Genomic DNA, 24,412 nt, shown 5'->3' with positions numbered 1-24,412 from the left:
ATTTAGGAGATCAGATGGGAGGGAGTAGCTGCTTCACGTAAGTGAGGTCACCCCTTGGAAAGTTTCAAGATGGTGGGGGAGGGGCACTTTAAGCCAGACCTGTGTGAAGTCTTGACTGGATGGAGTGGGGGGCTGAGCTAGGCTGTAGTGAGAGAAAAGGGCAGAAGATGTTCAGGAGGCTGTGAAGGCTACAAATCAAAGTCCGTGCTTCATGACGTGAAGTGGGAGTCACCCTACACCTTGGAGTGACCAAATGTGAAAGAGGTGCATAGTTGTTGAGATGTTCGCAGGCAGCCGTGGCAGAGATGGGGTGGCAGTGGGGGTCTGGTGATGAGGAACCCGGCAAAAGGAAGTCATATTTGTAATTAAGGAATTCTGTCCTTCCACAGGCACCACCAACCCTTTACTGAGAGCTTTATCACCTGGGATCCCTAAGGCTCTAGAGATGAGTGAATTCCAATTTCTGCAGTCAAGGGACTGACAGTCTAGCAGAGGCAGAGAGCTGGAAACAGAGCCAGACTGGAGGTTTATCAGAGACACAGGGGAAGTGCGGGCCCACAGAGACTGCCCTAGGCCAGGCGCCATCTTGTCTTGCCTGGATTCATACAAGAGCTTCCTCACCCCGTCCGTGCCTGCACCCAGCCGGCCTCCGGGAGTCGGCGCCATCATTCTAACATGCACATCTGTTCATGCACTCCTCCGCGGAAAGCCCTTCAAGAAGGAAGCCCAAACCATTTCCTCACAAAGCTCCGCGTCTCCAGCCCGTCCAGTGTTCCGCTCACCTCACTCCACCCCCAGCTGACCCTGCTTCCCGGGGTGAACCTTTGCATCCTCAGAGCATGGTGTCCTTGAACCCCATGGTCTGTGCGCTGGACCTTTGTACTTGGCACTTCCTCTTCCTGGAGTCTTTTCTGCATTGTGCTGATGCTTGCTCCTCCCCAGGGGCCAGCTTCCAGCCACATCTTCTGGACGCCTTCTCTGACCTTCCAGGACTAATTAGGTGTCCCTGACGGACGTCTCATAGCCCCGGACTCAGCAGGTACCCCACATCCCGTTGTAACTAACGCCGCTGCTTTCTTTGTCCGGCCGCCGCCGTCTCTGAGCTCACTGGACCCGCGGTCAGTGCTGTTCATCGGTGTTTTCTCAGCACCTAGTGTGGCCCTTGGCTCGATAAATCACATCCTAAAGTAAACGCATTTGCTAAATTAGACTTTTTCGGGGTGTAGGAAGAGACTTGTCCAGGTTATCTTGGTGATTGGAGTCTATGCAAACAATCTCTGCCACGTGCAGGCAACTAGAGGAGTCCTCACAGGTCCCGTGGGTGGATGACTCAGCAAGGGAGCCTCCGCGGGGCGGATTTTGAGCTTAGTGTCGGAAGATGAACAGGTGTTCTCCAAGAGACCAAGGCAGGGAAGAGGGGATTGCCTGAGCCAATTAGCTGCTCACAGTTGTCAGGTTCTTTTGTTAAACATCAGTAGCCTCCGATTGTCAGGAAAGGTTGAGAACGCTACAGCCCCGGTGTCAGGTGGTGGGTTACCATGAGAGCAAGTCCTTGACTCCTGCCATACGTGGAGCAGGCACAGAAATACTCCCACCGCCTGCTTGGATAAGTTTGGTGACATCTCCCCGGCTGTTCTTGCAGGTGCTCCAGTGGGCCCCTTCCCAGCAGGTTCACTCTGAAGGGCACGTCGTAGTCCTCTGTGGGCAGAATCACCTGATTTTATCATCAGGCCCAGTGACAGAATCCTCCATTAACTGGGCGGACCCTGGACAGATGGAGTCCCACTGCTGAAGCCCTGGATTCTTGCAGCTCAGCAGGCAATGACAGAGGTCACTATACGAACCTTTCTAACCAACTTATCTTAAAAATCTCTCATTCCTCAGATGATACACAATGTTTCGAACCTCCATTTCAGTAACTGCAGAACTTTGTGCTGCAGATTTAGGTCGTGATATTTCAGATGTCTGCTGCTGGGTGGACTCTGATAAATATCCTTCAAACGCCAGCTCATAGCCTCTGGAGAGTGTAGATTACAGCTGCCATCCCTTGATAGCCTATATCAAAATATTTTAAAATAAATCTCAGACAATATGAAGAATGGATAGGGACTTTCCAGGCAAGGGACAGACATCAGCAAAGCTCATGAGTGAATTACAGGTAACCTTTTCTTAGTTGATGTGAGTTAAGCCCACATAAATAGACCTAAAGGAATTTAAATGTCAGAGATTCTTTCACATTAAGGTCCATAGGAGTGACCTGGCATCTTTTTTCGTTGGTACAGTGGGAATGATAGCAGTATCTGCCATATGGGTATGGAGGGGGAGAAGGTTAAAAGACAATGCAGAGGAGAGCTTGGCAGGATCCCTGGTATAGTGTAAATGCTCAATAAACATTAGCTACAGTCGCTTTTACTGTTGTTGTTAATACTAAGATAGAAATAGTTGTTTTCCTGGTGCCTAAACCAATACCTGATTCATAGTAGGCACTCAATAAGTAGTTTCAGGAATGAATGTCTTTTTGATTTGTGTGAGTGTGCGGGTGTGTTTTTGTTTGTTTGTTTGTTTTGGCCACACTGCGCAGCATGTGGGATCTTAGTTCCTTGACCAAGGATGGAACCTGCACCCCCTGCAGTGGACGCATGGAATTTTAACCACTGGACCGCCAGGGAAGTCCCAGGAGTGAATGTTTTATACTCATTCATGCAACAACTATTTACTGGGCACCCGTATGTTCCAGGCACAGTGCTAGGACCTGGGAATAAAATAGTAAGCAAGGCCACAGGATATAAAGGTAATCAAACAAGTGAGGGGACAGCGGGGATGCTGTTGAAGCTGCAAGGAGGGCCTCAGATATCCTCCAGGGGAGGGTCAGGGTGGGAACCCTGGAGGTGGTGTCTGAGCTGAGCCCAGAGAGATGAATAGGAATTGGTTAGAGATGAGTCAGGAAGGTGATTAAAGTGGGGAGGACAATCCCAGCTTAGATGTGTTCAGGCACCCAAGGCAAGAAAGAACCTATCTTGTCCTTACAGTTCTGGGCAGGTAATTTAGTTCAGGTAATTAAGCATCCCAAATATGCTTAAAGATGACTGGAAACTCAAGTTTTAGATTTTCTCATATCCAACCACACAAAAATCATTCATGGATTCTGACTGTAAAAGATGGAGAAGTCTTAAATTCTTAAGAACAGATGTGGCCACCAAGTCTGGAGAATGGGAGGTGGAAAGAAACTTTTGGTTTTCTGGTTTCCGTTAATGTGACTTATGCTATATCCAGGAATGTAGGCTTTTATTCTTGGGTTACCAGTTCTTGCAACCAGTCTTACTGAACTTGTTGAAGACTTCAGGTAAGGACTGTGTGTCCTTTTTTGCTTCCACTGTGTTTTTCAATCCGTGTTCTGGATGAGAGTTCTCTTGACTGGGCTCTAGGTTGTGTGTGGTTGTTGCAGGGGTGGGTGATGGACTAGGGTAGAGAGTTGAGTAAAATCTTCCATGGTCTTCTGGCTGTTTTGCTGTATCTTTGGGGTGGAGACCAGAATCAGATGAGGAAGCATTTGTAGGCTAATAGCCACGTCACTTGGGAAGCCGCCAGTGGGAGGAGCTGGCCTTTGTCGAAGTTCAGCTTTCCTAGGACCAACGTTGACATCACTTTCGTTGGGCTCAGGACCCCAGTATTAGGTTGGGTTAATTTCAGATTTTCAGATTCCTTTCATTGTGCATAGATATTCGAAGGTTCAGGTTCTAGGTTAATTAACTCCCACTCGAACCCGTGCCATGACTAGACCACACTCGCAAGTGTTTACTAGCGAAGTATCTTAAAACTTCATACATTCACTTACCCATTTGTCCAAAGTTTTACTCCACAAGATTTACTGAGTACCTCGCATAAGCACAGTACTGTGAAAAATAAGGAAAGGAAAGAGAATGGGAACTTTTATTTCTGACAAAATTTTTCTGGCTCGCAGCAGGGTGTCTCAGCCTCAGCCCTCTTGCTATGGACATTTTGCATGGATAATCCTTTGTGGGGGGGCCTGCCCCGTGCTTTGCAGGGTGATTAGCAGCACTGCTGGCCTCTACCCACTCGATGCCAGTAGCACCCGTCCCCACTGCTGTGACGATGAAAAATATCTCCAGATATTGCCAAATGGTTCTTGAGGATCAAAATAGCTGGTGGTTGAAAATCCCTGGCTTACAATATCAGGCATCATCCTATATTGTATCCTTCATTTTCTCATTTAATCTCCCCTTTTCAGCAAGCCCTTAGGGAGTATAGTTTGAATACGAGAATAGGAAGTGTGAAACGACTTATGGGATTTGGACTATACATCTAGATCTTCCTCGTTGTACGGTATCCCCAGACTGCCATGCAACACCATATAGTCCTAACTCCAAGGAACTTAAGATCTAGTTGGAGAGATGTTATAGTTGTGTTCATTGCACAATAAGTGATGTGAGCACTCAGGAGAGAGGTGCACTAGCGGAGTTAAGGATCACATCCGGCAGAGATTAGAATGCTCTTTGAATATCTGTGGGTAAACGCTTTGACTTGGATAGTGATTTTGTGTTGAGCAGTGACAGAGAGGTGTTGGACAGGTAGCACGGGACAGCAGTTAGGAGCAAGTGCTGGTGCCAGATGGAATCTGTTTGCGTTCCAGTTCCTCTGCTTCCTAGTTGTGTGACCATGAGCTAATTTAGGTAGTCCTTTGGCCCAGTTTTGTTGCCTATAAGATGGGTTGATGATAATAGGACATATTCTTAAGACTGTAGTAAGGATTTAATGAGTGAATGTGTGAGGGGCTTAGAACAAGATCCAGTATCCGGTAAGTGCCTCAATAGATGCTGGCTGCTTAGCACTTGATTCTGTTGGACCTCAAATAGCTTAGAATCTACACGGTAAAAAATGGGAGCTTTCGAATCAAGGCCTGCAAAGACGTTCCACAGGTATTGCAGTCCCCCTTCCTGTGTTCATGGCAAGATTATCAGTTGGTATCTTTGGGTAGGAAACCAGTCTCTGGCTCTAGAAGTGTTCCTAGGGTACCAGTTCAAATGGTCCCACACTTCTGTGGGGGCTTTGGGTTTGAAGCATCAAAGACATCTTTCCAACAGAGATTCAGAGGGGGAAAGAGGCAGCTTGGACATCTGTTCAGATATTCATTCACTCACCCATCCATTCAGTCAACATTTACTGAATACCTTTTTTATTCTGGGCATCATGTTTCTATTAACTGCATCTGGAATGCCAGTAAGTCACCCCTCTGCCCATGTGTCGGCTGAAAGTTTATTGGATAGAATTGTCATTGTTTAGTTTTAAGACAATTCAAAGTTATTTCTGTGGCTTGTGTTAAAATCCTGAGGTTTCTTCTCATGTTCCACTTGGTACCACTGCTGGGCTTTGTATATACGGAGATCTGATGGCCCTGAATGTGGTTGGGGATCTTCTCCTGGGAATTTCCTCTTTCTTCCTCTCTCCAGCTTTTTATAGCTACATAAGGTTTAGATCTGTTAGCAAACACTTGGGTAATTATGCCCCTCTCTGTTTATAGACTAAGGATAAATTGTCCTAATGGGAAAATATCTGTCCTTTGGCGTAATGTGGATGAAGGCTTTTGATTTTTTGTGTGTAGTTCGTTTGCCTTTCTAAAAATCATTTTGATGTCTGTTTCACTTCTGAATCATCTATTGTTGATATACAACAGCACTCAATAAACCCCACTAAAAATCTTTTCTTGATCTAAAAGTAGTTGATGGTGGGAAAATGTGACCCATCCATATGCCTTTCTCATGGATGCTGAGTTAAAGGAAACAGATTTTAAGACTCTTGGGGAACATCTGATAAGGGGCCCATAGAAATGACCCACCAGAGCCTTGATCACCCGCATGCTGGAAAAACTCAATTCAGCTCAGTTTGCCTTGAAGCATCAAAGTCATAATGCATTTGTATTCATTCATTCAACAGTCCTGGAACACCTACTATGAGCAAAATTAGAGTATAGATGAATAGCTAAGTGTTTCTAATTAATAAAATAGAGATGGACTTTGATTAGATTTTTAGCTTTGTGGGAGATAGCAATGCATACTTCTGACCTGAAGGCAAAGTCAGTCCTTCCTTCCTCTGCTATGCTGGGAAAAAACAACTGTGTTTCCCAGGCAATGTAAACCTGTCGAAGACTTGGTTTCTAACCAGTGTGGGCCAACAAGAATAAATGCGTCTTTTTGCAATGTTTCCTCCCTCCCAAGAGCTAAAAATAATGAACCAGAGACAGTGGTGTAATGGTGAAGCACACCCTTTTGAGTCAGATTAAATGGGTTTGATTTGAGACTCCAACATTTACTAGCTGTGTTACTTAACCTCGTTGTGACTCAGTTTCCTTGTGTTAGAATAAGGCTAATAATTATATCCACTTCACAGGGCTACTGCAAAAAATAAATGAGATGGACAGTCTAAATAAAGTAGCTAGCACAGCGCCCAACGTAATTATAGGGAGAGTTTAATAATTCGTAGCCATCATATCATCATCATCAACTAATATTTTTGTGCTCACTAAAAGAAAAATAATGTTGTTCCAGGACTTCCCTGGCGGTCCAGTGGTTAAGGCTCCGTGCTTCCAATGCAGGGGGCTCAGGTTCGATCCCTGGTTGGGGTACTAAGATCCCACATGCTGTGTGGCATGACAAAAAAAAAAAAAAGAAAGAAAGTAATGCTCCCAGTACGTAGAAATAATATAGAGGAGTGAATCTATAAAATATGCTTATCAATGTCGGAAGTTGGGCATATTTTGAGAGATATCCACCCAATAAACAAAGGTCCGATGAGACGCGGGCATATGTTTGAAGAGAGAATTATATATGTTCTTGTGGTACCCTGCTTCTGAATTAGGGAACACGGATGCTTAGGACCATTGCCCTCACATTCAGTGGGGGTAATGAGGACTCCTGTAGCCCTAGAAGGGAAGGAAAGGAGTTCTCCAGCCTGGCTTCTGCCTAAACACACAAGACTATCACTAGGATGGAGTCTGAGAGGTGAAGATTGCATGATGATGTCAATGTCAAGTCCGTTACCATGAGCATCAAGCTTGTCTTCTTTGTGTCTGACCCAAATTTTAGTGTTGCATTTTGCCTCTCTTACCTCTTCTGTCTTCCGTAGAGATGAACAGCTGGTCGGTGTCCTCTTTATAATAACCTTTCAAGTGGGAGGAGAAGACTGTTAAGTTTGCCTTTAGGCACTTTTTCACTCTAGACTAAACAACTCCAAATGCTTTAACCTTCCCTCCTAGGTTCTATTTTCTGTCTCTTTAATCATTTTGGTTTTCCTCTGGAACCTTTCCAGTGTCTCCATGTTGCCCTTAAAATCAGGGGCCTCACACTGGACTTACCACCCTATTAAGAGTCTGTCTGCTGCCAAATTCTTTATTATGGGGGAGGGAGAAATGGGGAGAGACATGTTCCTTTCATGTCAGACTCCCACCAGCTGAATTCACCCCCCTGCTGTGTTGCCTATTTCTTATCAGCACTACACACAGATTCCTGTTAAATGCACGATCTGCTGTGATCCTCACATCTTTGTCAGTTTTTCTCAAATCTAGATATTAAGCCCCATTTATGCCTGTCATTTTGATCATCACCCCTCAGGATACTACTTTTGTAATCAGCTGTCGGGCTGAACCCGAAACTGTTTTTCATGAGACACTTCCTTCATGTGTTGAAGCCAATTTGGATTCTCTTAGCATATCGGCAATTCCCACTCAATATTATTTGTAGACTCTGGGTGTGCATACAGCAGTTTTAAGTATTACTTAAACCAGACCTAGGATAAAACTGGAGGCCACATTTTAAGCACCCCTTTGTTTACTGAGCCATTGATCTCTTTTCCAGTCTGCAGTGAAACCCGGTGAGAGAAAGACAGACCAGATCGTATCTTTCTGGCCTGCTGATGAGAATGTCATATGCATTCAAAGGCTTTCATGAAATTAAGATATTATACAGATGTGGTCAAATTTTAATTCTTAGCACATACACACCCTAAACTGAGCTTAGGCATAGAGTTGGTGGAGAAAGAGGGGAATATTTATTTGTGTTATGGTGAAAATCATGGATTTACTTTAAACAGCATTGATTTGCACATCATAAATTACATACCAGATGGAAGGAGGAGAGAAAGAAGAAAACTGTCAGCGGAGAAAGCAATCAGAAGGAAGAAATGCAGCACTTCTGAAATTATTATTAGAAGATTATTCAGTTTGAACCTAATTCCCATAAAACTTATCAGATACCAAGATGCCACATAAAAGTATGCTAATGAATCCACCAGGACTACCACCTCCTGGCAGAAGAGAGGAAAAGGGGAGGTTGGGGAGGAGCTCACACTCACTGGGACCCTTATAATATTTGTAAGGTAGTCACTTTCTATTAGAGAGTTCTGATACACTTGGGTTTTTCTAAAATCATCAGCCTAACTTGCTTTGACCCAGGAATTGCAGTATTTTGAGGACTGGCTTGCAGAGCTTGTTCTCACTGGGCGCATGTACTGTTCTCCTAAACTCCATTGTCATTGTTGGTTGCAATGCCCACACCTCCTTGAGGTGTACTTTATCCTGGGGTTTTGTTTCCTTCCAGTACTTCCAAAGGAGGAATGCCACCGCCTGGCATTCCTGCCCATCTCTGGGTTTGCTGTTGTGCCAACCTGAATGAAGCAATGGGGTGGGGGGTGTAATTTCAGGACTGGGGATTATAATAATTATTTACCATGTGCTCTGTGGGCTGCTTCTAAGAGTGAGCAGATGTCCAGGCCAGCCTGGACATGGGTTGGCCCCTCCCAGGCTCTAATTGCCCTCTCCAGTGGCAATAATGATACTGAGAACCGAAGGCTTCTTTTGCCTCCTCCTTTTTAATTAATTGCTTTGAATTCTACCAGATCTGTCCATTGCAGAGCTGCTGGACGCCCAGGAAGAGAACCATAGCTTAGAGACAGGGGTGGGGAGTGGGACTGAGGCAAGATTCCGGCATGAACCCCCAGGCGTGGGGTGAGTGTGTGTGCCCGTGTGGTGCAGGGCTTCAGGCTGTGGGGACATGTGTGCCATTCGACCACAGGAGGTCCCCATACCTCTAGCGCCGCCTGCGAGCTCCAACCTGGATCCTGTTCCAAACTAGGTGAAAATGTGTTTTGAGCAGAAGTTCCTTAATGGTTTGAGGTTTGGCACAGCGATGCTTTTCCTTTTCAACAAGTGTTCAAAGTGGGGAAAAGGAATAAAATACAATTGAAGTTTTGAAAAGCAAGCTCTTCAGCTAATGAAACGTCGGGCGACCCCCCACCGCCCACCCGCCCCCACCCCTGCTCTAAGAAAAGCAAACACTCTTTTCCTGTCTTATTTGTATTCCCATTAATTTGACAGGAAGCCCTCAGTGGGTGTGATGTAAACAATTCAGCCTCGTGGGTCGGGCTTCCTCATCAGTTTGCAGCTGGAGAGATGGCCGCGAGGCGCAAGCCCATTCGCGTCCCTCCGGGGGTGGGGGGATGACTTGTGGACTGAACCCCGCAGAAGACGGGAGGGGCACGGGAGCGGGAGAAGGTATAAAGGAAATGCTTCCCTTGTGCAGTCACCGGCGATTGTAATTCAGCAGCGGTCCATTTGGTTTCTCCAGCAGAAAGAATCTGACTGCAGCTTTCTGGAAATTGCCTGATCTCCTGCCCGGTGTGAGGGCTGTGATTCTAGTTTGGGGCTCCCCCTCACCCCACCCCACCCCCAGGAAGCACCCATGCTGCTGATTATGAAACGCAGCGGTTATGAAATGAATTGATGTTGGGGAGGTGGAGCTTCCCGCGGAGGCTGGAGGGAGAACTTTTGACCGGGCGAGGGTATCTGCGGAGGGCGTTTTCTCCCCAAACCTGCTCCCAGTTCCCGCGGGAGGCTCCGGGGCGGTTGCTGTAAACAAAGGTGGCTACACCCGAAACCCCAGACTCCCTGAAACCTCCCCGGGGCGGCTTCCTTTTCCCTGCGAGGGGAGTGACCGGGGAAGGGGTTCTGGGATGCCGTGGAGTTTTGACAAGTGAGCAGGGGAGTGGCGAGCCAGGCCGGGATTCCATTACAGTCTTTTCATAACCTCCCAACCGGGACCGGAGGAGGGCGGAGGGGGGGGCCTCCCGCGGACCTGGCGCGCACGGAGGGCAGCGGGCAGCGGCCGGGAGTCCTGCGGGAGCCGTGCTCCAGAAGGCCCGTCTTGGGGCGTACGGGGGAGCCGCGTCCCAGGCCCCGCGCCCGCGCTGAGCGGCCCCGCCCGCGCCCCGCCCGCGGCCAGCAGGTGATTAGGCTCCGGCTCGGCCCCGGGGCGTGTGCGCCCAGCCCGGGAGGATTACCCGGGGCCAGCTGCTCGCGACCGAGCCTCCACCGAGGACGTCGAGAGGAGACCCCCGAAGGTGACTTCAGAACTGGAGGTAGGAATCTGCTTGACCAACAAAAACCTCAGGCTTCCCCATCCGATTCGGCTGGGGATGCCGACGGAGGCTGCAGGCATCAACGTGGAGATTGAGCCACAGCCTCGCAGAGGCGCGGCAGCCAACCAACGCCCGCCGTCCTCATCTCGCAGATCACTCGGGTGTCTTGTTTTCCACTTGGGGGATTTGCGTGTTTAGGGATGGTCTGTGCTCCTTGGGAGGAGTCACCGACAGGGAACTGGTGTTGTCAATTGCTAGACGGAAGGAGGCGCCCAGAGTGCGTGTGAGCGGCGGGGCGGGGAGCGCTGGGGGGCTGGGGGAACGAGTCCGGAGGGCCTTCAGATCCACGGTTCTTTCCGTCACCTAGGATAAGAGGTGCAGTTGAAGCCCCAGAAGGGGGAGAGGGTGTCCAGCATCCCAGGCAGCCGGTACACTGCCCTTATCCGCTTGCTTCTCTCTGTGACTAGCGGGGAGCGAATCTGGGGCAGAGCAGAGCTGCAGCTTCTACCAGTAGGAACTCTTTATGATCCCTCAAGTGGTCATAATCTCCTCTGGGGACAGATCTTTGCCCTAAACTGCTAAACAGCCTGCTTGAACAGTTCCCCCAACCCTGATTCACAAGATGTTTTGACTGTAGTATCCACAAATCAAAGATTTTAAAGATGAAGGATGTTTGCAAAGAGAATGACATTTTCTGTCAGGTTGCGACTCTCTAGTAAGCAGTTTGTGAACACTGGGAGTGAAATTAAGTCAAATTTTGTCTCATGAGATGGTGGGGGAGGGTGAAGAGGAGGGAACTACAGCTGTCACCCTGGGAACCACTTCTGGAGAATAGATTCTGTGAATGTAAATCGTAAACGCTTTTCATAAAAATAGGTCAGGCTGAGTTTCATGTGGTGAGGGGGATAGTATAGACTCTGAATAATGTAGAAGTATCTTTAAATACACACAAAATAGAGTAGTTTCAGACTTTGCACTCCTGTACTGTTTGGCAACTCTAAATTCACTTTGCAAATGAATTGAAAAGTAAGGTACAAGGGGATCTCCCTACCGCCAAATGTTAACCTGGCGGGTATATCTTCACTAACCTGTAGATGGGCAAGACACTCTTCTTTTACCAAGGTGTTAACAAAGTTAACAGGACCCACCCGCAGTTAATTGCCTTCAGGACTGCTAGTCAAACCCACTGTCCCCCAGGTGCTGCCCTGGGGACCCATGAGTAGGGTGGGCTTTGGGAAACCAGGCCAATACTGGGTTCTAAAGGAAAGAAGAGTCCTTAGAGTGTGCTACACACAGAAGAAACGGAAATAGGATGTACCAGGGAAAGTGATGGGGAAACCGAAGTGGACTCAGGGTTTCAGGTTTGTCCGTGCCCTCTCAGCCTTGAGCTCTGTGAGCCGGCGCAGCTGGGCGTAATTGTCTAAGGAGATTGAGTCAATCTCTTCCTGATCTAGGGGGAAAGGAAGACAGCCGGCCTAAGGAGCAGTAAGGTCTTCCACAACTGCCTTTCTGTTTGCCTTCTCTCTCCTGTGAGTTGCCTGACACCACGCTTGGCACGCACAGCTCCCTTTAATCCTCTGTTCCTACTGATCTCAGTGACTTCAGGCAGGTCACACTTAAGAATTATTTCCCTGAAGGGAAATAGTGACCCCATTCCTGCCTGTTTCCTGGGCCATCGAGTTCTCGTCTCACCTGCTCTGCCGGGTGCTCAGCCTTTGCTGCCTTCATCAGTTCTTGTGGTTCTCCTGATCTTTGCCTGGGTTTTCATTCTGGAATCTGATTCATTGCCTGAACTCCCCTTCCTTCCTCATCAAAGCTATCCATATACATAACTTTAAAGCCAGATAGTTCTACGAGGCTTGTAACTAGAAACAGCAGTTCCTTTGGCCCGTCCCTCACCACCTTAACTCCTATCCCCCAGAGGCGTCCACTTCAGCTCCTTGTCCATGTTTCTGAATAGCAGGTGCATCCGGCTCTGCCTGGTTCATCCCGCTCGGGAGCCCTCCGGCCTCCTTCGCCAGATTTGCTGCTCTTAGGGCCCAAGGCACACTCATCATCCTGGAATCCCCTTTCATCTTCATACCAGGGATTCACTTTGCTCTTTCTTATTCGGCATCCCCTGTGTTGTAGACCCACATCTTCCTCTTTCTTTGTTTCTGGTCTCATGCTGATAAAACATCTTTTAGAAGTTCCTGAGGAAGAATGCATAGGAGATAAACTCTTTGAGATCCTTCACATTTGGCTGATAGTTTACTGGGGTATGAACTCTACGTTGGAAATTCTTTTCCGAATTTGGAAAGCATTGCTCTTCCAGGTTCAACATTGCCGTTAAGATGTCTGTCATTCCAGCTCCTGATGCTTTGAATGTCATCATTTCCCCTTCTCAAAGATTTTCTTGTCTTTGTACTGTCCTTTCTCTCTGTAATGAAATCTCATTATAATATACCTTGCTGTGAGTCTTTTTTTCATCCATTTATTGGCTTTCATTGGACCTTCTCGATCTGGAAACTCATGTCCTTTAGTTCCGAACCATTTTATGGAATATTAAAAAAAATGATTTCTCTCCTCTTCTGGAACACGTATTAAGTTGAAAGGGGGGGACCTCATAGATTGAATCTCTAATTTTCTTACTTTTTTTCTTATATTTTCTATCTCCTTTAAAAACAAATTCTACTTCCAGGGAAATTTCCTCGTTTTCTCTTCCCATATATTGTATTTCCTTGTCTGCCATCAAATTTCTAATTTCCAAGAGCTTTTCTTTTTATAACCTCCTGTTCTCGTTTCACAAATGAAAAGCTTTTCAATTCTCAGAGGATCTCAATGGCAGTTTCTTCGAAGCGTCCCTCTACTCCTTGTTCTGTTTCTTTTCTTCTGATTTCCTCTTAGTTTTTGTTTTGTTTCATTTTTGTTTTTAAGTCTCTTACATGTTAAAGGCTTTCCTCAAGAGTTTGGTTATCCTGGAACTGACTACTGAAAAGTTAACTGGAAGGTCTGCATGTCTGGATGGGGCTGATACCCAGGAAGAGTTCCACCTTACCAAGAACACCTAGAACAGTGTTTCAGAATCTGGAACAATTCCTGGCACACAGGAAACTTTCCATGTAGATTTGCCAAGTAATTGAATGACGTAGGATCTTGCTAGGGCCCAGGTAGTAGTGATTATTCAGAGCTCCCCAGGTGAGTCACATGTGTGGCCGGCCCTGAGCACCTGTGCAGGATTGTTCTGCTGAATGGCTTCTTTGGAGGATTCCCACCTGTTGGTGGAAGATCTTTCCTCGCAAAGGAAACTGACCAGAAGAAGAGAAATCCCGATGCCGAGGGGAATTGGTGGCTGCAACCGTCTGTGAGCCAGACTAGGAAGGAAAGCAGGAGTCTAGCATTTGGTATGGACACCTTCTCTGATTTCCCTGTGGTTAAAGCACACCCCTCGCCTCAGCTACACTCAGTGCCTCTGAGTCCACAGTTGATCTCTGATTCAACAGAGCAAACAGGTCACAGAAGGTACACAGTCACTTGGGACCCAGCACTAAGAGGGGTGACTGGGGTCTGACAGCTTCAGGCACAGACTCACAGCCAGCCCTCTAGCTTTCAGGCTCCTGGCCCCCTCAGTGCCTGGTGCCCCCAATTCCAGAGACCCTGGAGCTCTGTGGTATGACTCCCTGCCTGCTTCCAGGCTTCCCATCCTGCTGTGCTAGGTTTCAGCTTTCTTTCATCTGCTAAGTCAGTTATCACGGATTTGACCACTTTTCAGCTTCCAGTCCTTGTTGCTTCTGTTCTCTCATTTCAGTCCATCACGTTTACTGGCAAGTGATTCCGCCTCCTCCTCTCAGTTCGTTCTTCCGTGCTTACACCCCTCTGCTGTAGGTGCCCACTTCGAACAGAGTGCTAACAGGCCACGAAGCACTGTCAACTCAACAATAAATGTCCAGGCCCTGAATAGAGTGGTTCTTGGGCATTTATACCAGGTATATTAGCATTCTCTCCATCAGGTCAGGGATTCTTCTTCTTTGTATGTATGGAGTATCAGGCAGAGGCATTTCTGAAGGTGTTTGATGCTGTGGCTTCTCAGAATTCTATCTGTGAGAGTAACGGTACAGCACACGGACTCCTCTGAAATACATTCGTGTTCATTTCCTCCTTTGGTCCTTGCCAGAAGCCCATTGCAGGCTCAGTGGTCTCATGGACCTGGGAGCATCCATTATCCGAGACAGTTAGTTCACTCCAGTTGTGGTACTTCCATTCTACACCCAAGAGACAAGTGTAGGAAAGAGTATGTGATCCAGGTCTGGGCAATGAGGTGTAAAGGAACGTCTCTTGTGGAGCTTCTAGGGAAGGTTTGCTCATTGCTAAGAAAAAGACACAAAAAACAGATGGCCCCTTTGCTTCATTGGTACATTGCTGTCTAGAACTGCTGTAGGCATCTTGCCACCAGCCTTAGGATGAAGCCGATGTGCAGGAGATCCCAGAGGGTCATCAAGAAGCACCATCTTTCTCTGCGTGTCCCATCGTGTGAGATGATTAATTTCCTCCTTGTTCAAGCTATTTTCAGTCGAGGTTGGTATCATTTGCTGCCAAACTGATACGGGTGGATATGGATTTACACAGCGTCTCGTTTCAAAAAGGAGTTATGGCAGACCATGGGCTCACCTTACAGTTGCCTGATTTCCTCATTCTGATTCCAAGGAGGATTCCTCTCTACGCTGCTGATTTTCCAGGCAGATGAAAGTAATTCTGTCTTCCAACTTCAAAGGAAGGAATAACCAGTGAGACATTTGGAGGGGAAAAGAGGATTCCTTTGCTTTGGAGATTGCTAGCTGATCCCAGTGAGAGAACATCTTGGGGCTGTCACAGAAATGAAGACTGTTCTTAAAATGACGAAGCCACAAAGAAACCCCGTGCTTTCCAGCCTGTGACAAGCCAAGAGGCCGTTATCACTCACTGCCTCAGTGGTGGGGGCTGGCAGGTCTGTCTGCACACTTGGTATCGCTTCCTCTGTCTTCCACCCTTTGTCTTTCGTGCATCCCAGACTTGGGGAAGCTTGGACGATGAAATAAACTCCGGAAGTGCTCAGTGGAATGCAGGAGAAAGTAGACAGACCGTTCCTGTTTTCTCCAATCTGACTCAAGCGGCAGTGACACACAGTCTTTATTTTTATGAACAGGAGGCCCTCCTGATCTCTTCCATTCCTAGTGTAATGTTAGTCCGAGGGGAAGCCTTGGATTGCGTTTAGCATTATACCATCATTTTCCTGTTTGTATCTGCGTCTCTTGCTAAATCAAGACTGTTAAGGATGGGCACTTCATATTGTAATATAGCTAAGATTTATTGAGCACCTACTGCTTACACTGTTACAGGTTTTACACATGTGAACTTATCCTCACAATAATCCTGTGTAGAAGGTACCATTTTTACTCCTGATTGTTACAATGGAGATCACTTGAGGCACACGGTATTTAGGGAAATTGCTCAAGGTCGTCCAGCGTTTCAGTGGTGGAGCAGAGAGTCAGACGTCTGCAGTCTGGTTCTGGAGGCCATTCTGTGCTATATAACGTGTATGCTTTATGCTATATAATTCATTATTACGGCCTGAACCCCCTTACACCATCTGTACTATACAATAGGGATTCAGATGTTACTGTGAATCAACTCAGGGATTTGTCGTGTCATTACTGACTCATTAATTTTAATGGCAACATATTTCCCCATCAAGTTAAAGAACCATAATTTGTGTAACTATTTCCCCGGGATTGGACATGGAAGTAGTATGGGCTAGGATTTCTGAGACTGGGACTGTTCCGAGAGATCTCAGACTTGTGGTCCCTAATTGGGAGGTGACCCACGAGACATCTATGAACTCTCCTCTTCCTCCGCCCTCCCTCACCCTGTACTCTCCCCACCCTCTGCCACCCCGAGGAGCAATCCCGGTCCTCATCCCAGCTCCAGATTTCCGTTACCATCGTTGGAACTCTGCGTAAAAGCAGATGGCGTCACGGAGCCTTCGGTATTCCATACTGCTGGGACCTTCTCCGAGCATCTCTGTTAAAGGTTAAGCGTTAGTTGGCAGGGAGTTGCCGTTTGAACTGCGAATCTCTGAAATGTCGCTTGCCAAGTGCCGTTTTCCAGGTGGTTTCTCCAGGTCGTTTTGCACTTTTGAATCCAGAGATAATATATCTGACTCTTTCATTTGTTTTTGAAGACTTTTGGCTGACCTCTGGGATTCTTCTTTTAATTGCCAACTGATAGAAAATATAAATGGAAAAATGTGTTCATGTGCAAACTTTGGAAGTTGTTTTATCTTTAGAAATTGGGGGTTGGGGGTGAGGGTAGAGGATTAAGGAAAATTTAGACAATTTTGTCTGGTCAGTGGATTGTCTTCTTAACAGTTTCCCTTGTTAGGCCCAAAGTAAACAAATACAGCACATGTCAATTTGAGCATTTTGTAGAAGTTACTTGCAGTTTAAAGTTTCCGTTTGTATAAATTAAGTTATGCCTGAGATATGTTAGAAGACCTTGATGTTTCAATTTAGATTAATCCTATGGTGAGATTCTTTGGTAGGATAAATAATCTTTTTTCCTAGAGTTTTTCTAGATTGTTTTCTTTTGGAGATGTATTTGGGACAAGTCAGAGATACACTTGTCCCAAACACATCTCCAGTGTCTATGCATGTGTGCATACGTGTGTGTGTGTGTGTGTGTGTGTGTGTTCTCCTTCCTCCCCTCCCCCTCAGTTCATTCTCTGCCTTCCTCTGTACCCAGAGGCTTATATCTGTGAACTACAACATCTGGACTCCGTTGTCCTGTTTCTGGTTGCGTTCAGCCAACGGGAGGCACAGGCAGGGGACCAGGAGGCAGGAGGAGAGAGTGTCGGGGTATTTATCCTCCTCACCTCTGTCCCCGCAACCTTGCTGAGGTCCTGACCGTGGCTGACTTCTGAGCGCGTACGCACAGCTCGCTTTCCTGGCTCCTGCTCACACTGTTTCTCCCCTTGCCCTTAAACCTCCAGGTTGTAATAGTTTCCCGGCTGTTGCTAGTTTCTGGGTGCTTCACCCTGCCTGTAATAGTCCCTGTAGAAAACTCTCTCTAGTTCAACGCATTTGAGTGTGTCATCTGTTTCCTGCTGGGCACCCTGACTGATAGAGTGTGTATCCATCTCTTTCTCATGTAAAATCTTGGCTGTCGTGTCTGGCTCTGAAATGCCAGTTGCACTTACTTTAGCACATCTGATATTTGAATCATATCTTGTCTTGTCCAAGAGCTGTCATCTTTCCTGTGTGTCTCTCCTGTCTTCTCTACTAGATGGTGAGGGGCAGGGCTGTAGGTTATTGTACCCTCCCCCATGATGTCTAGTACACTGTTCTGCATACACAGGTCACAACAGTTGACAACTCCTGAAGTAAGATAATAACATACATATAGGAGTGCATGTCGGTATGCGGTATATATGTGGGTATACTATATCTGTAACTGTGGATTCTTTTTTTAAATACCCTTTATTTGTACCTTGATCGGCACTAGTTCATTTACCTGGTCATTGCCACTAGTGGGCAATGACCAGGTAACCAGTTGTAGGCAACTCATTATGCTAGGTATTTGCATTACTGTTTTTCAGAGTTCATGAAGTTTCATAAAGGGGGTTTCACAAAGAGCCAAAATAACAGAATTTTAAAGCTAGAAGGAATCTGAGTGTATCTAATTCACTTTCGTCATTTTCAGGTGACGCTCGGGCTGAGCGGTTCAGTGCTTTGTTCTGGGGCCCAGGTGGTAGGTGGTATGGAGGATGCCAGAACTTGGTGCCCTGACTCTCTGCCCCTGGCTTCTTTCCCCATCTCCCTGCAGTCCGTCTGCCTGGTCACTCATAGGTGCTCTCTGGTGCAAGTAACTTCCTGTAAGGTACCCCTTAGGAAGCCTCTCTGCCGCCCCTTATTGCTTCCCTCTTTGTTGCAGATGCAAACCAGATAGTCACGCTCTGAGCTCATAAAAGGGCCTAATAGGATGCAGACGGTGGATTCTAACCCAGGTTCCAACCTTGGCCCCACGTGTAGACAGCTGGGGGAATACTTGGACCAGGCCACAGCCACTCTTGGCCACCTCCCTTCACCAACTTTCAACTCTGGAGCAGCATTTTACATGGGTGTACGAGGTGCTGGGGCGAGTGAGTTACAAGTTCTGTGGTTGTTGGAGCCGGAGTCTCAGGCCTCGTCTGTGGGAGACGTGATCTCCGAGTCAGGCCCGGCCGCTTGCAGAGCCTTTCCTGTGGGGCGTTTGTTGGCGGGCACCACTCCGGTGATGATGGCCCTTTGTGAGTTCATTTAGCACAAGAACCAGAGTATAAGGTGTTCTCTACACAATCAAAAACCTCTGGCTGCACTAAATCACAGCTTAAAGTTGGTTTAAGATGGATAAGAAGAAGCCTTTCCTTAATGAACAGAAACAAAGCAGATTGGCCTAGGTCTGCCTGTGATAAGATGAATGTCGATAATTAGTGTTTCTTTCTCCATATGTTAGTTTTTTCACATCTGCAAGTCAGCTGGAGGCTGATAGATCGCCACTCCTCACCTGTAAGACTTAGGTTCGGAGAGATGAGGGAAAGAGAAGCGAGGGATTGTCTTTACTGAGTGCCTGCTGCTTGTCAGGCTTTTTTCCTGGCAGCTTTAGCTAAAAGATCTCACACCCAGAGAGCTAAGTGTTATGCCCATTTTGTAGATTTGGAAACTGAGACGCACAAGGGCTGTGACATACCCGGAAGTACATAGGTAGGGTGAGGTGATATATCACCTCCTCAGCTCTGACAATACAAATAAACCTGCCAGTGAAGTGGTGACTTTCCAAACCCAGCTGGCCCGCATTCTTGCTAAATGACTGGAGAACGTTAGTTTCTCTGCCTCAGTGTTCTCAACTGTAAATTGGGGATAGTGTGTGTCGCTCCCTCATCGGTTGGTGATAAGGATCCAGGTTCTGCATAGAAAGTGTTCTCCGTGCCGGGCACATAAGCCCTTAATGAAATTTAGCTCCTGGGCCCCTCGGGCTGGGTCTGCTGCTTCTCCTTTCTGGATGTGCTTTTGTCAATGGTTATCTCTGAACTTCCCTGAGTGGTTTCCTCGGTCATAAAACGAGACTTGGGTTAAAGGTTAGTTTTCGGAATGGAGAGAAACCCAAGGAGAATAAGGCAAATCCCCATCTTTCTTGTTATAATTATTAAATTGCGGAAAGTGCTGGGTCTATGTATTATTTTAGGACAAAACCCACCCAAGTCTACTGCAGAGAGTCTAGACTTGGTCAGCTGCCCTGGAGGTAGCTTTTCTGAATCAGCCAAATTCCAGCAACACTCCCTCAGGGGTTTCCTCTCTTTCATGGCTCTGTCCCCATTGTAAAGAAAAACTATTGTTTTCAATTATATTATACACAATACTTTCTGAATACTACTTCACTGCTGACACTTCAGGTCACCAAATATGTATGTGGGGAGGCAGGGAGGGGGATGACACACCAGCTCCCTGGAGGGGGCGTCAGATCCCACAGGTTAAGGGCTCAGTCCCCCAGGACTGCCCCCCTTCCCCACCATACACGCTTCAGGTGCCAGTCAGGTCGAATTGTCACCTGTGTTTCTGACCGACGGGCTATAAATAGGTTTCCACGGTCTCTCCTATTAAGTAATGGGGTTAATTAATTAACCACTTTGATTAATTTGCTGGAGCATCTCACAGAACTCAGGAAACAGCTTGCTTACGAGATTACTGGTCTGTTATAAAAGGATCAGGAACAGCCAGACGGAAGATGTGTAGGGCAAGGTTTGGGGAAAGGGTGTGGCATCTCAGGTGTTCACCAACCAGGAGCTCTGCCGACCCGACCCGTCCTTTTGGGTTTTTTATGGAGGCCTCATTATATAGGCACAACTGATTAAATCACTGGCCATTGATGATTGAACTCAATCTCTAGCGCCTCTCCCTTCCCCAGAGGTCAAGGGGGTGGGATTGAAAGTTCCAACCTTCTAATCATGCCTGCTGCACCCCCCACCCCTGCAACCAGCCTCCATCCTTAAGGACTTTCCAGAAATCACCACATTATCATCAACTCAGATGTGATTAAAAGGGACTAGTTAAAAAAGATACCTAGTTGGGGCTTCCTAGGTGGCGCAGTGGTTAAGAATCCGCCTGCCAATGCAGAGGACACGGGTTCGAGCCCTGCTCCAGGAAGATCCCATGCGCTGCGGAGCAACTAAGCCCATGCGCCACAACTATTGAGCCTGCGCTCTAGAGCCCGTGAGCCACAACTACTGAGCCCATGTGCTGCAACGACTGAAGCCCACGTACCTAGAGCCCGTGCTCCCCAACAAGAGAAGCCACGGCAATGAGGAGCCCGCGCACCACAACGAAGAGTAGCCCCCACTCACCACAACTAAAGAAAGCCCGCGCACAGAAGCCCGCGCACAGCAAAAAAGACCCAATACAGCCAATTAAATAAATAAATAAATAAATAAATTTATTAAAAAAAAAAGATACCTCGTTAACCTTTATTGCTCTGGAGGCATTTCAGGAAGGAAATATTATCAGGAAATATGCCCCTATGACTCTTATGTAGGGAATTCCAAGGGCTTTAGGAGTGCGGTGCCAGGAACAGTGGGCAAAGACCAAATATTTACTTCTTACTGTAACTCACAGTATCACAGTGTTGATGTATATTTATCACCATTATTGTCCTCTTTTTTTCCTCCTCCTGCACGCCCCCTCCCCTTTGAAGTGAAATGTAATGGCTGCAACCAGCACCTTGCACGGCTTGGAGCATTGCCTGTTGTTCCTTTCCACTTCAGTCGCTGAAATAGCTAATGGGTGGGGGCTCAGTTATGCTCCCCAGGTGTTTAGAGCCCTGTTCAGAATGTTCCAGGAAGTTCTCCCCCTCTTACATACAGGCTCCTCTGGCTCCCTTTGCTGTTGGTAATGCCTTTTGCAGTGCTAGAGCTGAGAGGGTGGCTCTCCCCCACTTCGTAAGGTGGTGGTGACATCTGGGAGGATTCATGACCACGCAGCTGCCCAGGACTCTCCCCATTGCAGCTTCTCACCTGCCACTGCTAAAGGCATCACACTGCAGCTGCATCAATTGTTTTTAGAAGAAGAAGAAAGAAAGATAAGACAGAAAGTCAGTGTCCTCCCAGCGTGGGTCGCGTGGCAGCACCCATCTGTCCTGTGGGATCAGTGCCTGTTTCTGGGTCCTCTAGACCCAAGCTTTTGGATTCCCCTGGAGTCCCCCAACTCTACCCTGAGAAAGCCCACGCTTTCTGTACCACGTTGCCACGGCTGCCCTGCTGAGGAAGAAAGGCAGATGGGGGGCAGGATGGGAAATGAAGCTCCAGGACTTGCCTCATTGAGCCCAAATCAAATATAACGCAGGGTCCTGCCCCTCCCCTCCCCCAAAGATTATCTTCAGAAATGAGGGAATTGCCTTATATTTGTCTTTACAAATTCTCTCATGCTGTGGAAAGATTTCACAATTATTTTATTTTGAACATCAGAGTGTTATTTAGGGAACACACATTAGCCTGAAATGACCTTCATCAGTGCTGGTTTTGGGTGCTGTATAGAGGTCAACTGAGGAAATCATATTTTTAAAAAAGGTTAAAAAAAAAATCTAGTAATATTCCTGGGCATCTGACCTCACAGTCACAAGTATTGGATTTCTTTGTAAACAAGACTTTTAAAGATCATTTAAAAATGGAAGTCAAGAACCTTATCCAAATAACTGACATGGAAGTGAAGGGGATGCGTTTTGGAAAACGTGAAATATAGCTGTAATCACAGGCATGGGTGTAAAAAGGCCACTGAAGACTTTGAATAAATGTTTTCCTAATGTGTGAGAGTCAGGGGTGGGAGGAAACCAGAAATATTTCTAAATTAGCATTAACTTACGCTGTTTACATAGTATTTGTGTATATGATATTCTTGCACATACAAGTGTGTGTATTGCTACATTAATCTTAAGCAGCATGTGGTAAAGATTTTAAATGTTACGCTTTTAGTATCGTAGGTGGAATGTTTACATCTAATGATGTGGAGTCTTTCATTTACATCCTTTACATTTATCTCACCAACACCCCCACCTCCAATTCAGCTGTCTTCTAAGTGGGACAGTAGGGGATGCTCGTATTCGGGCTCATCTCATGATCCCATGGCAATGGCCGTTGTTCACCTCTAACGCGATAGGAAATGCAGATGGATGTCAAGAAGTATTTTTATAGTACATATTGTTGTCCCCTTGAATTGTTGCTTCAGTAACTCCATTCTTGTTTCTTACTTGAGCCTTTCTTGGTTTGCAAGTGCCAAACCAAAATAAAATAAAGTGAACGGAAACACAGAACATTAAATGCTTCAAATGCATTTTCTCTAAAATCGGTAAGAGATGTAAACTGAGCAAAGGGGTACCGACTTATATTTAGGGGTCCTTGTAGCCTTATATCCAGACAGATGTGGTGCTTGAAGTTGTACTGAGCAGATTACGGGGCGCGTGGGCTGTGCATGGAGCTGGAGCATTTGACGCTGCTGCTAACGGTGTGAGCAAAGCAGAGGCCCCTCGGTGGAGAAGTAGTCTACAGGGAGCAGTAGTCTACAGGGAGCAGTCAGTCTTGGGCAGCCTGTCAACTTGTGGTTTTGGTGAAACAAACAAGGAGAATTCCCCTCAGGAAATATCCTGGACACAGGAAGCCCAGACCTCCCTCCTCCGGCCTCTCTTCCTTCTCCATGTCGGAGTGTGTGTCCTCCCCAAGAGCACCTGGCCAGCAAGGAATCACAGGCCAGTGGGGACATTTCCACTCGGAAAAATCACATCTCCAACAGGAAGCCATCTTGCCAAAGAACTTCATCTTCTCGTGAGATATATTTTCCTAGAAAATAAACACAAGATGTGTTTAATCCCAGTGTGTCAATGTGAACCGGCCTGTCGTTGTCCCTTCCCTTCCCCAGAGGATGGTGTTCCACCCTTTTGAATGTTACAAAGATTATGGGCCATTTTAGTTGTGGAGAAACCATGGCCGCCCCCAAAACTTGCAACGTTGAGATTAGTCAGGGTTCTCTGGAGAAACAGAATGAAGAGGAGATATATATGTATAGAGGGGGGTGGGGGTGGGGGAACGGCATTTGTTTTAAGAAATTGGTTCATGTGGTTGTGGGGGTTGGCAAGTTCGAACTCTGTAGGGCAAGTTAGGTTGGAAATTCAGGCACAGTTTCTGTGTTGCAGTCTTGAGGACAATTCCTTCTCCTCTGGGAAACCTCAGTCTCTTTTCTCTTACTGCCTTCCACTGATTAGGTGAGGCCCACCACGTTAGGGAGAGTAATCTTCACAAAAAGTCCACTGATTTAAATATTGATCACATCTAAAAAATACCTTCATGGCAACGTCTAGACTGTTTGACCAAACATCTGGGCACTGTAGCCCAGCCAAGTTGACACATAAAATTAAGCATCACAGCTGAGGTGGATAACTGCATTTATTTGCCTGCCCTATTTATATTCTATATTTTGAAGTAAGAGTAAGATTATAGATAATCAAGAAAATACTCTGGATTGATAGGTTAATGGAGAAGCTCTAGATTTAAAATTCGAGTTTTGAGAATTCTTTCTTAAAAACGTTTAAAGATATAGAAAAGGCAAAAATAATCTAGCAAACATCCATATTCCTGCCACTCAGATTAATAGCCATTAGTGTTTTACCATATTTGCTTTTATGGCTTTTTCTCAAACAAAAAATTAGCCATGATTTAAGCTCCCCCATCTCTTTCCAATGCATCTCCTTCCAGATTAACTTTTAGATGTTTAAATACTATATTTATAGATAAACCCATGCATCTTTATGAGTGTTTTAATTGACATAATGGTATCATATTGCATCTTGTCTTGCTTTTTATACTGTTTTTTTTTCCTTTTTGAGATCCGGCCATGTTTACGGAATCAAACCTCTCAGCTGAGTTTTCTGTTTTAAGAAAATTCTCTACCTCTCCTCT

The 24,412-nt window shown here is 46.5% G+C and overlaps 1 protein-coding gene across 1 annotated transcript in view; it reads left to right on the top strand.

Moving 5' to 3' along the window:
* The first annotated feature begins 10,089 nt into the window (after positions 1 to 10,089).
* Positions 10,090 to 24,412, top strand: part of PDZD2 (PDZ domain containing 2) — a 190,633-nt gene continuing 176,310 nt past the window's right edge. Inside the window, exon 1 of the mRNA XM_057708100.1 lies at positions 10,090 to 10,425. The gene's annotated coding sequence lies outside the window, so the exon portion shown is untranslated. The remainder of the gene's footprint in view (positions 10,426 to 24,412) is intronic.

Source organism: Hippopotamus amphibius, chromosome 15 (genome assembly GCF_030028045.1).
Source record: "Hippopotamus amphibius kiboko isolate mHipAmp2 chromosome 15, mHipAmp2.hap2, whole genome shotgun sequence".
Lineage (NCBI taxonomy): Eukaryota > Metazoa > Chordata > Mammalia > Artiodactyla > Hippopotamidae > Hippopotamus > Hippopotamus amphibius.
The sequence above is the reverse complement of the archived record's forward strand: the minus strand, read 5'-3'. Positions and strand labels throughout refer to the sequence as shown.